Below are 14,684 nucleotides of genomic sequence, written 5' to 3' on the forward strand. Positions count from 1 at the left end.
TTACTCAAACAATCTTATTTCGTGAGAAGGAGATGCAATATTTTGCTGTACAATGTAATTCTATTTTGGAAGTAAGTGGCCCTCTGGCTGTGTCCTAAATGTGTGCTGATGAAAATTGCCCAGGTCAAACATGTTTATAGGATATATATATATATATAACTGCTCTAGTTTCCCAACTAGTTTCACTGTCTTGATTATTTTTACTATTTGTATGCCTTGTTGTCACATTCCCTTCAACCAACAGTGAACCATTCTACATTTCCATCTCTTTTCATCTGTTGTTTTCACACCTTTTCATCTGTTGTTTTCACACCTTACCCGCCAATATCTCTGGTACCCTCTCCCCTGACTCAGCCCAAAGAAGGGTCTGGACCAATTCCTTCTCTCCCGAGGTGCTGCCTGCACACACACTATACGACACACACACCTATATATATTTATATCTATCTATATTACTAAAAGTCTGATCTTGACCGCTTTTGGCCCACTGTGCTGCGATTTCCGAGAGAACGCCTCCACCTACGGCCGTCATTTTTGGCCACCTCGCTCAGAGCCCACGTCTGCCTTCATGGACCGGAGGATTTTTCCCATCGATGAAAAATCAGAGAAATATTAATGATTTTTAAAAAATCACCATTCTCTCTGCTGCCCCTGCTGGAGGGAGGGAGAGGGACTATAAAACCAGGAAGTGGTGTGCCTCACTCAGTCTCTGCAAGATGGAGGTCACGTCTCCCTGAGCTTTGAATAACACTGAACACATGTCTACTCAACTGTCAGTGACCATAATGTGGTTTGAAAATGAAAATATGGTTGGTTTGATGTAAAAAGGCGCTGCCTGCAAATGGTTGTTTGGGGGGTTTGGGTTGAAGTAAAAAGGCACTCTCTCTCTCTCCCCTCCTTTCTCTTCCCACCTCTCCCCCCCGCTCTCTAGATGTGAATGCAAGTTGGGGGCTATGCGTCAGTAGATAGGGTGGTTATGAGGTAAAAGGAGCAAATTAATAATATTAATATAATATCAAGGGGGGTAATTAGCGTGTGTGCGGGGGGGGGGTGATAGTTAGTGTGTGTGACGCTGCATGCCGCCTCCCCCCACACAACCGCACGTTGGGGGAACTGACCCAACGGGTCTGCAATTGGTCTAGTATATATATATATATATATATATATATATATATATACACAAACACACACCCACACACACACACACACACACACACACACACACACACACACACACACACACACACACACACACACACACACACACACACACACACACACACGTGTGTGTGTGTGTGTGTGTGTGTGTGTGTGTGTGTGTGTGTGTGTGTGTGTGTGTGTGTGATTATATAAATCTCAGATGCCAAAACATTAGTTTCCAATGAAGTATTTGTGTTATTCATTTTAATGAATCGTTACCTTTATTTCAGGAAACATGACCATAAAGATACAAACCCCAATTTTATTCTTGATGTCTGCTGGAAAGTTCCAATAATTTCGTGAAAATAATTTTACAGAAATATTTGGACAACTTGGACCAAGATATTGGCGACTCCTCCGGTTTAGCAGGCTGGCCTGTTAACTATGAAGACAAATACTGTTTGAAAACTTATTGGATTCGATACACAGAATTGGTGAAGCGCTCCACGCCCTGAACTGCAGCAACACCTGGATTTGATTATAACGTTAGAAGCGCATCCAAGCACAGCGTTGTGTTGACGCCCAGCTTTAAAATCAATAAGATTTCTGATACATTACAGGGTGATTAGAAAATCACTAAACTCCAATGTAATCCGTAGCACAATTTAAGGAAACCAATATAACGATAGTTGAAGGTAGACACAAAATGCCGTAGTAACTCAGTGGGACAGGCAGCATCTCTGGAGAGAAGGAATGGGTGTCGAGACCCTTCTTCAGTCTTATAGTCTAAATAACCTTCAATCTGAAGAAGGGTCTCGACCCGAAACGACACCCATTCCTTCTCTCCAGAGATGCTGCCTGTTCCGCTGAGTTACTCCAGCATTTGTGTCTACCTTCGATTTAAACCATCATCTGCAGTTCTTTCCTACACATAAAGATACAATAGTTGAAATGTTATTCATATTCTGTTAAAGTAAATCTCCCAATGAATCGCTTAAAGTGTTGACTTCACATTCAAATATAGTTGTCGTTGAGCACTAATATATGATCTTATTCCAGAATAAATGTGAGGGGGTGATGTATCCACGTAAATTTTACTCAGAAATTGGACGACCGATCATGAACATATTTCAATTTGAATAAATGCATGCGCGTATGTTCGGCGTGTTTTACACGGAACTAATCCCAATTATAGAACTAAACAGGCCAATGCTTTTAAAAGGGTCGCAGGGGGAAACAAAAAACTCTGCTCTCCTCACTAAATAAGTTCATCACTTTACAGTGATTATGACTTTACAGGTGATGTTTTAATAAACACACAGGTAATACATGGATCTCTTTACTAACACCCGCGTATGAGTGAATTCTGATATCGAGCTTCCTGTACCACTGTTACTTTTAAGAATGAAACAGAGCGATATAGTTCTTCAGTTTATGGACTTTTTTTAAAGCAGTCCGACCATTTGGAGTGAATACAGCAGGGATAATGATGAAGGGAGTGAGTCCATGTGTGACTGCCGACTGGAAATGGTTTTACAGTTCATCAGAACCTGAGGGACAAATTTTTACACAAATGGTGGTAGATATGTGGAACGAGCTACCAGAAGAGGTAGTTGAGAAAGGTACTATCAGAGCATTTTAGAAAACATTTGCGCAGGTACATGGATAGGAGAAGCTTAGAGAGATACGGACCAAATGCAGGCATGTGGGACTAGTATAGGCCAGGCATGTTGGCCGGCCTGTGCACGTTGGGCCGAAAGGCCTGATTCCACGCTGCGTGACTATGACTCTATGACGGCGGATTGTTGTAAATCTAGCCATTTACAACAAGGGAGCGTCCGTTTGCAGAACACAAAGCGAAAATAGGTATAAGTTGTAAGATATTTCAATTGTGCAATCTCAGTATCAGTCTAAAGGCAATAGCTCACGTTCTCAAAAATGGCAGTGGGCTGCAGATATTCAAGCTAACCTTCAATTAGACCCGCGTTTGTAGCTGTGTAGAGTCGCAGTGTTATACATTACGAAAACAGGCCCGTCGGCCCACAGCGTCCAAGCAGAACAAGGTGTCTTCCCGAACTGGTCCCATTTACCTGCATTTGCCACATAGCCCTCTAAACATTTCCTATATATGAATACGTTCAAACTTTGCAATTGTACCGTGTCTGAAGGGGGAAATAGGTTTGTGACAATCCACCTTTCCTATGGCTCACGTAATTGCGTTAGCCTCTGTAAGGTCACCCTTCAGTCTCCTTCCTTCTCGGGAAAACAGTCCCAGCCCACCCAGTCTCTCGTTATAACCCAAGGAGAGACTGTCTTATGAAGAAAGACTGGATAGACTTGGTTTATACTCTCTAGAATTTAGGAGATTGAGAGGGGATCTTATAGAAACTTACAAAATTCTTAAGGGGTTGGACAGGCTAGATGCAGGAAGATTGCTCCCGATGTTGGGGAAGTCCAGGACAAGGGGTCACAGCTTAAGGATAAGGGGGAAATCCTTTAAAACCGAGATGAGAAGAACTTTTTTCACACAGAGAGTGGTGAATCTCTGGAACTCCCTGCCACAGAGGGTAGTCGAGGCCAGTTCATTGGCTATATTTAAGAGGGAGTTAGATGTGGCCCTTGTGGCTAAGGGGATCAGAGGGTATGGAGAGAAGGCAGGTACGGGATACTGAGTTGGATGATCAGCCATGATCATATTGAATGGCGGTGCAGGCTCGAAGGGCCGAATGGCCTACTCCTGCACCTAATTTCTATGTTTCTATGTTTCTAACCCAAGGAGAGAGTTATTGCTGCGACCGTGTGGGTTTCCCCCTGTTTCTTCCCACATCTCAACGATCTGCTGGTAAATTCATTGACTATTGCAAATCGCCCCTTGTGCGGATGGATGGCAGGGCAGTTTGGTGGTAGTCGTGGGAGGGGGGTGGGTGGGGGGGCATAGGAGAGAGAGAAAAGTCAGAGGGGAATAAATTGGACAGGTACATGAATAGGAAAGAGTTAGAGGTATATGGGCCAAGTGCGGGTCAATGGGATTGGCTTAGATTGGGGCATCTTGGTCGATATGGACCAGTTGGGCCAATTCCGTGACTCAATGACTCTAAAGTTGATGATGGGTTTAATAGGAATGTTTTGAGATGGCATAGCCTCGATGGACGAGAGGTCTCGAACCGAGATGCTGTCTGACCCGCTGAGTAGCTCCTGCTTTGTGTGTCTATCTATGGTCGCTTTCTATGCTGTGGGAAATTGATGATACGTGAGCAAATGTAAACAAATATCTTTGCATCCCCATGAAAGAAGCAGTGGAGTCTGAATACTATTCAGGTCATTTTGAGCGATCACGTTATCTTATCTCAGCTAGAGTCTGAACAAGGGTCCCGTACCGAAACTTCGCCTGTCCTCAGTAGATTCTGCCAGACCAGCTGAGTTACTCCTGCACTTTCTGTTTTGCACAGGATTCCAGCATCTGCAGTTCCTTGTCTTTACATTATCTTATCTCTGACTTTATATTCGAAATAGACTAACCACAATATGAAATCAAAGATTACGTGGCCTCTCTTTACAACGCCGGCTGAAAAGTAATTGACCTAAATAACTTTGAAGAGCTTTTAAAAAATAAAATAGCACTCAGCCAAGGTACAGTTATACTGTGTAGGAAGGAACTGCAGATGCTGGTTTTACACCGAAGATACACACTTCTTCAGAGTCTGACGAAGGGTCTCGACCCGAAACGTCACCCGTTCCTTCCTTCAGAAGTACTGCCTGTCCCGCTGAGTTACTCCAGCATTGCACTGCATCAACTGTGATGTTGAAGCGATGGATAGGGACTCGGACTTTCATTTGAGTGCCGTTCATTGCCACCACCGCTATGAGTTTATCCCAGCTATTCTGGAAGCTTGATACAACAAAGCAAAATGACCCGGCGAGCGACTTCCGCACACACCAATACACTGAATGAGAATATTCACGGTTCGGGCTGTACATTACTGCGAACTACGTGGTTGGCGCGAGTATTAGCCCCAGGAAAAAAATGTCACTTGTACCTTCTTTGCTAATGGACTCAAAGCAGACGTCTCAAAGTAAATCTATCTCCAGACAATTATTTCATCCATTAGGTTCTGGCTTGGAGTTGCTACCAGCCATGGCAAACACTTAAAGACTAGTAGGCGTGTGAGAATCAAAGCGGTTTAATAAGTGGAGAGTTTAATTAATAGTCACCAAAACAATCGGGCGTGGTTTCCGATTGATGGCATTCCAAAACAGTTCTTCAAACATGCAATACTTTCCTTTAATGTTCCTCCTCTCCGCTTCCAATTCAAAGATATCAACGAAACTAATCCTTCACAAGGGATAGGTTGGTTGTACATGGGTAGATTCAAAAGCCAGAAATTGTCGATGGCTGGACCAAGGGACAAATCTTAAAAGGGTTGGATGAAATTAGCGGTGTGAAATGAATGGTTACTATTGGTATTGAAAAGGCAGTACAAAAGCTCGATTGAAGAAAGGAATAGGTGACGTTCTCTAGTCTGAAGAAGGGTCCCCACCCGAAACTTCACCTATTCCTTTTCTCCAGAGATGCTCTCTGACCCGCTGAGTTACTCCAGCATTTTGTGTCTATGTTCGGTTTAAACCAGCATCTGCAGTCCCTTCCTGCACAAAAACTCCATTGTTCTATCTTTCTAATTCCAGCATTAATTTTCATTCATATTGTTCATTACACAGACTACAATGTTGACACCCAGACATGTCACCATTGCAAAAATAGTATGTAGCTCCCCATGATGAGAATGCACCTTAAATAGAGGGATATTAAATGATTTTCCAGAAAATCCAGGTTAGAAAATAAGCTGTTCCAAGTAACCCTGCTAAAATGTCACATATTAGCTTTTTAAAATTTCACACATACTCTGATTAACTTTCTTTGTGAGTGATAGTCTGAGAAGATCTTGACCCAAAACGTCACCCATTCCTTCTCTCCAGAGATGCTGCCTGTCCCACTGAGTTACTCCAGCTTTTTGTGTCTACCTTTGGTATAAACCAGCATCTGGAGTTTCTACACATTCTTTCAGAATGAACTGTTTCTCCCTATATATACTTAAAATTGATTTTTTTTTTCAGTGGCAACTGTTTTTCATTAAAATGGTGTTTTTTTGTGAGCATTGTTTTAGGATTTGATTTATCTGTTCCTATTATACTGATTATTTTAAATGATTTTTATAGCAGTGCAAATTCACCTTCCCTTCATCTTTTGTTTCAGGTCAAAGGCAAAATTGAATGAGGTGTGAGTTGGAGACACATCAACTCACAGATGTAAAAGAGCCCTGACAATGATCAGAAACATAAGGTTAAGTGGAACTAATTCAATGATTCAATGATACCTTATTGTCACATGTTGTTCCGATTGCCCGCAATGCTCAGGCAAGGGGACATTGGAACACATCCTGACCTGCTGCTCAAAGGCTCTTGGGCAGGGCCGGTACACCTGGCGTCACGACCAGGTTCTTAAACTCATTGCAGAAGCCATCAGCATGGGAATCAGCAGCTGCAGCCGAGCACACCCAGATGATCACCCTTGTGAAGGCCGGAGTGCAGCTGCCAAGAACCACAGCAGCCAGGAATCCATCAGGAATCCTGGCAATTGCACAGGACTGGCAGCTTTCTGAAGACCTGGTGAAACAGCTGAAGTTCACATAGCACATTGCCATGACCACCCTGAGGCCAGACATCCTCCTGGTCTCAGAGGCGACCAAAAACATCGTCTTGTTGGAACAAGCAGGGCTGGAAGGCATCGAGGTTAGCTGCAGAGGTTTTGCAGGGCAATCGCTCTACAAAGCCTTGAGTTCACTGGGCATCAATGGAATGGAGAGGAGAAGAGCCATCAAGAACACCGCAGATGCAGCAAAGAAGGCCTCGAGATGGCTCTGGATCAGGAGAGGATGTCCATGGGAAGGAGCGAATGCCACCTGAACACAAGTCTTGGTCTGATCAAGCACGGCTGGGTTGCCTGGGTGAGGGTGTCTGATGTTGAAAGACCCAAAACACCCAATGACCCCAGGTTACATCACTGATGATGTGTTCAGGAGCATCAATGGATGTATTTTTTATCGTGTCACATGTTGCTAGGTACAGTGAAATTCTTTGTTTTGGATACAATCCGGTAAAATCGTACAGCAAACCTTACCTAGGCAGTGCACACAGAGTCGCCACATTTCTGGCACCAACAAAGTTACAAAAAGTTCAACAACCATGTCTTACCTTCTGCTCACAGCAGCTAACTGGGCCTGTCGCCTCACGTGGCTGAAGGCGTCCCCGCTGGCCCCCCTTCTTGGAACCCCCCGCCTGGTTTCTCCTTTGATCTTGGCACCACCCCGCCAGGTTCCCCTACATTCTTCCCGCTCCCTGTTGAGCTGACCTTAGCGTCCCCCCGCTGGGGTGTTCTCGGCAGCTCTCCTCACCCTCGGCGACATGGAGAGAGCTCGTTCTCAAACACCTCACTCTCAGCAGTCCCACTAGGCTCTCGGCCGATCTAGTGCGTATAACAGTACAGCAGAGGAACGGGACTTTCAACCTACAATGTCTGTGCCAAACATGATGGCAAGTTAAACTTATCTTCTCTCTCTGCACATGATCTATACCCCTCCATTCCCTGCATATTCAAGTGCATAAAAACCTAGCACCGCAGGAAAGATGCAGTGTCACAGTGAGAACCTGCAAAATACACTAAGGTCGCATTCATGTCACTGGAGCTGAGAAGGTGCAGATCTACTCGCTGTGCTACTATATCACCCATGATCATGTGTCGTCTACTTGGTGTCAAGTCAAGGGGCATTGAAGCTTATTGGAAAGGATGGGGATGATCCAATCATTGTAGCCCAGGTCGGGACTGGGCAGGAGATATGTAGAGCAATATGTATTGGATCTGAGAGATGACTTAGAAGATAGAAACCAATTTGTTGCTGTAGTGGGAATTGCCTGACTGCAAGTGTGAATTGTTAGGAAGCAGATGCGTTGAGATTTTTCAAGAAAGTAACAAAGTCAGAATGGATTTTAAGGGGAATTTTACACAGACCAGTGTGTGTTCAATATAGATTACCACCATTAATTTGAAAAAATGAAAATATTGAATAATGAACCAGATGGGCAGCAGGGTTGTGCAGCGGTATGGTTGCTGTCTTATAGCACCGGAGACAGAATACAATAATACAGAATACTTGATTAAAGTGTCTTTTGGAAGTTACCTGTCAACATCTGGAACTCCTGCTGCACATGCAGTTTTCACCTACTGCTCCACATCCATTGAAACTTTGAGGTTCATATTCCCTTGCCATTTCCTGTGGGCAAACCATCCGATCTTCCTCTCTTACTAACCTTCCTGGCTGGAACATGGATAGGAAAGACAGAGCATCAAACATGGGCAAATGGGTCCAACAAATGGGACATTTTGGTCTGCATAGGCAAATTGAGTTAATTTTACTACTCCACACTGTTAGTTTTGGATCGGACAAACAAGAAGGTCGTGAAATTGGCCCAACTTGTTTTTCAAATAACTGGAATCACAGAGAAGGTGATGATTGATGATCCATTGATTAACAATCACCATGTCCATTGCGATTCCAATCACTTGAGGATTACAGCTTTTACGTTAAGTATTGAAGTGTATACAATTGTTTTGACATCCACGCTTTGATAGAAATATAACTACCCTATGAGTGATGACATCTCACCATTTATTGAAACCTCGCAAACCAGGATGTGCCTATCCCAATTTAACTAAGTACAATATTTCTGTTGCAATCATTCATTTTCATCATTCCCTTTAATAAGGACATGAAGAAGGCTATTTGGAATCTCACCAGTTCTATTTCCCTCTCCCGATTTCACAATAATTTATTCTCTTGACTTTCTGGGAGATAGATTTAGTTTAGTTTATTTTAGTTTTGTTTATTTCACATGTACCGAGGTACAGTGAAAAGCTTTTGTTACGTGCTATCCAGTCAGTGAAAAAACCAAACATTATTACAATCAAGCCGCCCACATTACACAAATACATGATAAAGGGAACAACGTTTAGTGCAAGATACTCCAGTAAAGTCCGATTAAAGACAGTCCGAGGGTCTCCAATGAAGTAGATGGTAGGACAGCTCTCTTGTTGGTGACAGGATGACAATAGACAATAGACAATAGACAATAGGTGCAGGAGTAGGCCATTCGGCCCTTCGAGCCAGCACCGCCATTCAATGTGATCATGGCTGATCATCCCCAATCAGTACTCCGTTCCTGCCTTCTCCCCATATCCCCTGACTCTGCTATCTTTAAGAGCCCGATCTATCTCTCTCTTGAAAGTATCCAGAGAACTGGCCTCCACCGCCCTCTGAGGCAGAGAATTCCATAGCCTCACAACTCTCTGTGAGCAAAAGTGTTCCCTCATCTCCGTTCTAAATGGCTTACCCCTTATTCTTAAACTGTGGCCCCTGGTTCTGGACTCCCCCAACATTGGGAACATGTTTCCTGCCTCTAGCATGTCCAAACCCTTAATAATCTTATATGTTTCAGTAAGATCCCCCTCATCCTTCTAAACTCCAGAATATATAAGCCCAGCTGCTCCATTCTCTCAGCTTATGACAGTCCCGCCATCCCGGGAATTAACCTTGTAAACCTACGCTGCACTCCCTCAATAGCAAGAATGTTGTTCCTCAAATTAGGGGACCAAAACTGCACACAATACTCCAGGTGTGGTCTCACTAGGGCCCTATACAATTGCAGAAGGACCTCTTCACTCCTATACTCAACTCCTCTTGTTATGAAGGCCAACATGCCATTCACTTTCTTCACTGCCTGCTGTACCTGCATGCTTACTTTCATTGACTGATGAACAAGGACCCCCAGATCCCGTTGTACTTCCCCTTTTCCCAACTTGACACCTTTTAGATAGAAATCTGCCTTCCTATTCTTGCTACCAAATTGGATAGCTTCACATTTATCCACATTAAACGACATCTGCCCATTCACCCAAACTGTCCAAGTCATCCTGCATTCTCATAGCATCTTCCTCACAGTTCACACTGCCACCCAGCTTTGTGTCATCTGCAAATTTGCTAATGTTACTTTGAATGGTTCAGTTTCCTGATAACAGCTGGGAAGAAACTGTCCCTGAATCTGGAGGTGTGCATTTACACACAAGAGTTCCTCTTGCTTGATGGGAGAGGGGAGAAGAGGGAGTAACTGGGGTAAGACTCACCCTTGTTTATGTTGGTGGCCTTGCCAGGGCAATGTGGGGTGTCAATGAAAAGGAGGTTGGTTTGTGTGATGGTCTGGGCTGCGTCCACATCTCTCGGCAATTTAATAACACTAACGGCTGCCTGCTATGTTTACATCTTTATCCCTTTTAAATCAAAGGCCTCTAGGAAAGCTTCTATTTTTGCTTCTGTATGTCTAAAAGGCTCAAGCTTGGGAACAGCAAGTTTCCTTTGCTCAAGGTCCTTTAATGATCTAAGTGCATTAAAAAAAATATTCTTCTGATTTAATGGCTGTAGATTGGTTATTACATGTGAAACAATCAGAGTAATGTACTAACACTAACCCCACCTTACTGTTCACTTTATATTAACACACACTTCCCATATTACGTAGTTACACCAGTGGTAGAGATGAACTAACAACGTATTGTACTGCACCACCATGACTGATGATTAAAGCTGACTTTGAACACCAGACTGTGTCTGTACAGTTCTTTTCAATGGCCACAATATCTGATTCCAGTTTTGAATTTCAAATTATTTTATGAACTGAATTCACATTCTCCAGATACAAAAAAATGAATTTGAATTTGTGTCTCTGGAGAGCATTTGTGTTTTTGTGTTAAAATCAGTCAGTCCAATTGGTCTCCACTATGTTTAGCTCTGTATTCAGCTTTATATCCATTTCCTTCACAATGGGATGATGCCCTGATCATGTTTAGGCAATGGGTTCACTTCTCCGATGGACACAAAGTACTGGAGTAACGCAGCGGATCAGGCAGCATCTCTGGAGGGAAAGGATGGGTGACGTTTCGGGTCAGGACCCTTCTTCAGACTGACTGATCACCTTCTTGGCTCACTTCTTGCTCTTCCAGATTTAGGAATAGCTTCTTCTCCACGGCTAACCACCTCCTCACACACTCCTCCCAAAGATGGTAGCTTACTCTTTACTCTCCCTTATTCAATTGTTCTGTAGTTGTACTTTGTTATTTTATTGTGCACTATTTCCAATTTCATTATAATCTTTACTTCATTCTGTTGTACATTTGCATTCTGTAATTGCATTTATTATTGTATCTATCATTATCATGTATTATATTTACTTTATTCCTTTCATGCGAACAAGGAATTTCATGGCACCCTGGTGTGTATGATAATAAACTAATCTGACTCTGAGTCTGAATCCAGTCAGATCTCAGGGAGGAATTGGCCTGGTATTTGTGACTTCAGACCTACCAATTATGTGTTGCGTCTTAGCTGCCCACTGAAATGACCTTGGAAGTGTCAATTCTAAATAAAAGTTTAATACTATGCTTTTCATCTGTGTCCAATTCTTTTAACAAATAAAATTAATTGCAGACTACATCACTTGCCTATGACTTGAATCAAATTGTTTCAAACTCGTTATCACTTCCATGCTCGATAACTTTACTTGTTAGATTCTGATCCGCTATCTAACAAACAATCAGTTTGAAAAATGGTTCCGGACCAAAATGTCACCCATCCTCTTTTTCCAGAGATGCTGCCTGACCCGCTGAGTTACTCCAGCATTTTTTGTTTATCATCGGTATAAACCAGCATCTTCAGTTCCTTCCTACAAACTTTTTGCCTTTGTCTATTTCTACATTAAGCACAAATGATGTGATACTTCTCTTAAAATTGACATTCCCAGATTTAAGTCCTTCAGAACCTAACTGTTTAGTTTCACTACAGCCTTATTCAATCACACAGTTCCATAGAACTCAGTATTCCTCATTCTTTGGAATTAATATTCAATACTCTTTGTTCTTCCATCATCAGTGTCTGTGGCTTCAACAGTCCCTGCCTCATAGTCTGAGTCACTATTTAAAACTTATTTCTATGACTAAGCTGTCAATAACCTCTCTCTTAATATACCTGCAAATGTTACTTTATTCAGTTTTTTTTGTGGCTATAGGAAATAGTTGTGTAACCAACCTACAGAATAAACAATTTTTCCTCAACTGCATGTCAAATAACATCTGAAATATCTGCTAACAGCAGACAGCACAACTCCAGTAACAAAGGAAAGACACAAAATGCTGGAGGAACTCAACGGGTCAGGCAGCATCCTTGCAGAACACGGATAGGTGACATTTTACATCGGAAACTTTCTTCAGACCATAGTAATCAATGGCTGTAACAGAATAGGAATCATTCCTATTTTCTTTCAGTTTAATTTAGCGGTACAGCGGGGAAACAGGCACTTCAACCCACCCAGCCTGTGGTGACCAGCAATCACCCCATACACTAACACTATCGTACACACTGAAGACGTTACAATTTTTACTGAAGCTAAATTAACCTACAAACCTGTAAATCTTTGCAGTGTGTGAGGAAAGTGGAACACCTGGTGAAAACCCATGCGGTCACAGGGAGAAGGTACAAACTCCATATCGACAAGCACCCATAGTCAGGATCGAACCCGGGTCCCTGGCGCTGTAAGGCAGCAACTCTGCCGCTGCACTATATTACAGTGATATTGCATACGTGCAAATTGATGAGATATTTAACATGATTTATGAAGAAATTGTCCCTTTTAAAACATTAATTGAGTTTTCCAAAGGCAGTGATTAATTCCACATGGGAAAATATTACAGCTTTGCACTTGTTCCTGCAGAAGTTGATTGCTATTATGTACGTACATGAACATTCTCTCGATTTAAATCCTTGGCAGCGGTATCTTATTTCCTAAAATATCCTGATCACAAAACTCAAAGGAACAATTGCTTCAACATGGACTTTTGAAGTTAATATAATTCCTGATCTGAGAGGATGACAGAGTTCCTTGGCAACAGACAAAGAGGACAGGAAAGCAAGCTGTTCTTTTGATTTTAGTTGTTCAACATCACTTTAGATCTGCCACATTTTCTTTTGGCTCAGTAGTTTAAAATGTAAAGTAATGTTAGTAAAGGTTGGTCATATAAATAATGATTGGGAATCTTAGCAAGAGAAAAGTAGTTAGGAAATATGTTATATTTTATAACTTTAACAGTTAAAAGAGTGTAATTGTTTTTCCCATTGAAACCTGCTCAGTTTCCTGTGTGATACACATATCAGTTGTCTAACTTCTAAGCAGCAAACAGCAAAAAACAACTTCAGTATACCTCGTTCATACAGTATGTGAGCAACAAAAAGTGCAACACCTTTGTGGACTTTTTCCAGATTGGCTCCACTTGATTAAATGCTCAATATAATTACTACCTGTGGTACATAGTACATGGGAAGGTAATGCTATGAGAATGTCGATCCCTTATTGTTAGGTCTATGTCTAGTTGGAGCTATTGGGGGTTGATGCTGGCACATGTAACTGGGTCCTGAACTTTCTATCACAACGGCAGCAGACAGTCAGGGTGGGCAGTAGGACATCAAAAACCATAGCCGTGAGCACTGGCTCGCCCCAAGGCTGTGTCCTAAACCCCCTGCTGTTTAGTCTGCTTACACACGACTGTACTGCTAGACTCAATAACAACTTCATCAACAAGTTCGCTGATGACACAACAGTGGTGGGTCTCATCAGTGACAATGATGAGTCGGCGTACAGGATGGAGGTGGAGCTGCTCACAGGATGGTGCAAATCCCACAACCTCATTCTCAACGTGGGAAAAACTAAGGAGATGGTGGTTGACTTCAGGAGGGCGGGAAAACAACACCATACACCTCTGCACATCGATGGAGCTGATGTGGAAAGGGTCAGCAGCGTGAAGTTCCTAGGACTCCACCTGTCAGATGACCTGATGTCCACAACCAACACCACAGCACTGGTCAAGAGAGCCCAGCAGCGACTACACCCTCTCCGAAGACTACGTAAAGCAGGTCTCCCCACTACACATCTACGAACTTTTTATAGGGGGACAATCGAGAGCACATTAACCAACGGCATCACTTCCTGGTTCGGGAGCTGCGAGGCGTACGAACGGCACCAACTTGACAGGATTGTGAAGACCGCCAGCAGGATTATTGGTGCTCAACTCCCTTTCTTGCTGGACATATACAGGAAGAGATGTATCAACAGAGCCATCTCCATCATCAAAGACCCCTACCACCCATCGCATCACATATTCTCCATCCTGCCATCTGGGAAGAGGTACAGGAGCATTAGCTGCAAAACCAGCAGGATGCTCCTCAGCTTCTTCCCGCAGGCTATAAGACTGATAAACGGACTTAGCCCCCTGCCAAAGTATCGCGCACCAACCATCAACCTGGACACACTGCAGCAGCTGTCGATCGGAACGCCTGTTGATGTTTAGTAGAGAGTAGAGTGTTTAATTTAATTTGTTCATGATATATGTTTTT

General features: G+C 42.9%; 1 long non-coding RNA gene across 1 annotated transcript; it reads right to left on the reverse strand.

Annotated features, from left to right (window-relative positions):
- Positions 1-336: 336 nt before the first annotated feature.
- LOC116982937 lies at positions 337-11,933 on the reverse strand. The gene is made up of 3 exons (XR_004414562.1): positions 11,871-11,933; positions 1,936-1,981; positions 337-349 (listed from the first exon to the last, which is right to left on the reverse strand). It is a non-coding gene; the product is annotated as an uncharacterized LOC116982937 (long non-coding RNA).
- Positions 11,934-14,684: the final 2,751 nt, after the last annotated feature.

This window comes from Amblyraja radiata, chromosome 17 (assembly GCF_010909765.2).
Source record: "Amblyraja radiata isolate CabotCenter1 chromosome 17, sAmbRad1.1.pri, whole genome shotgun sequence".
NCBI classification, from domain to species: Eukaryota; Metazoa; Chordata; class Chondrichthyes; order Rajiformes; family Rajidae; genus Amblyraja; species Amblyraja radiata.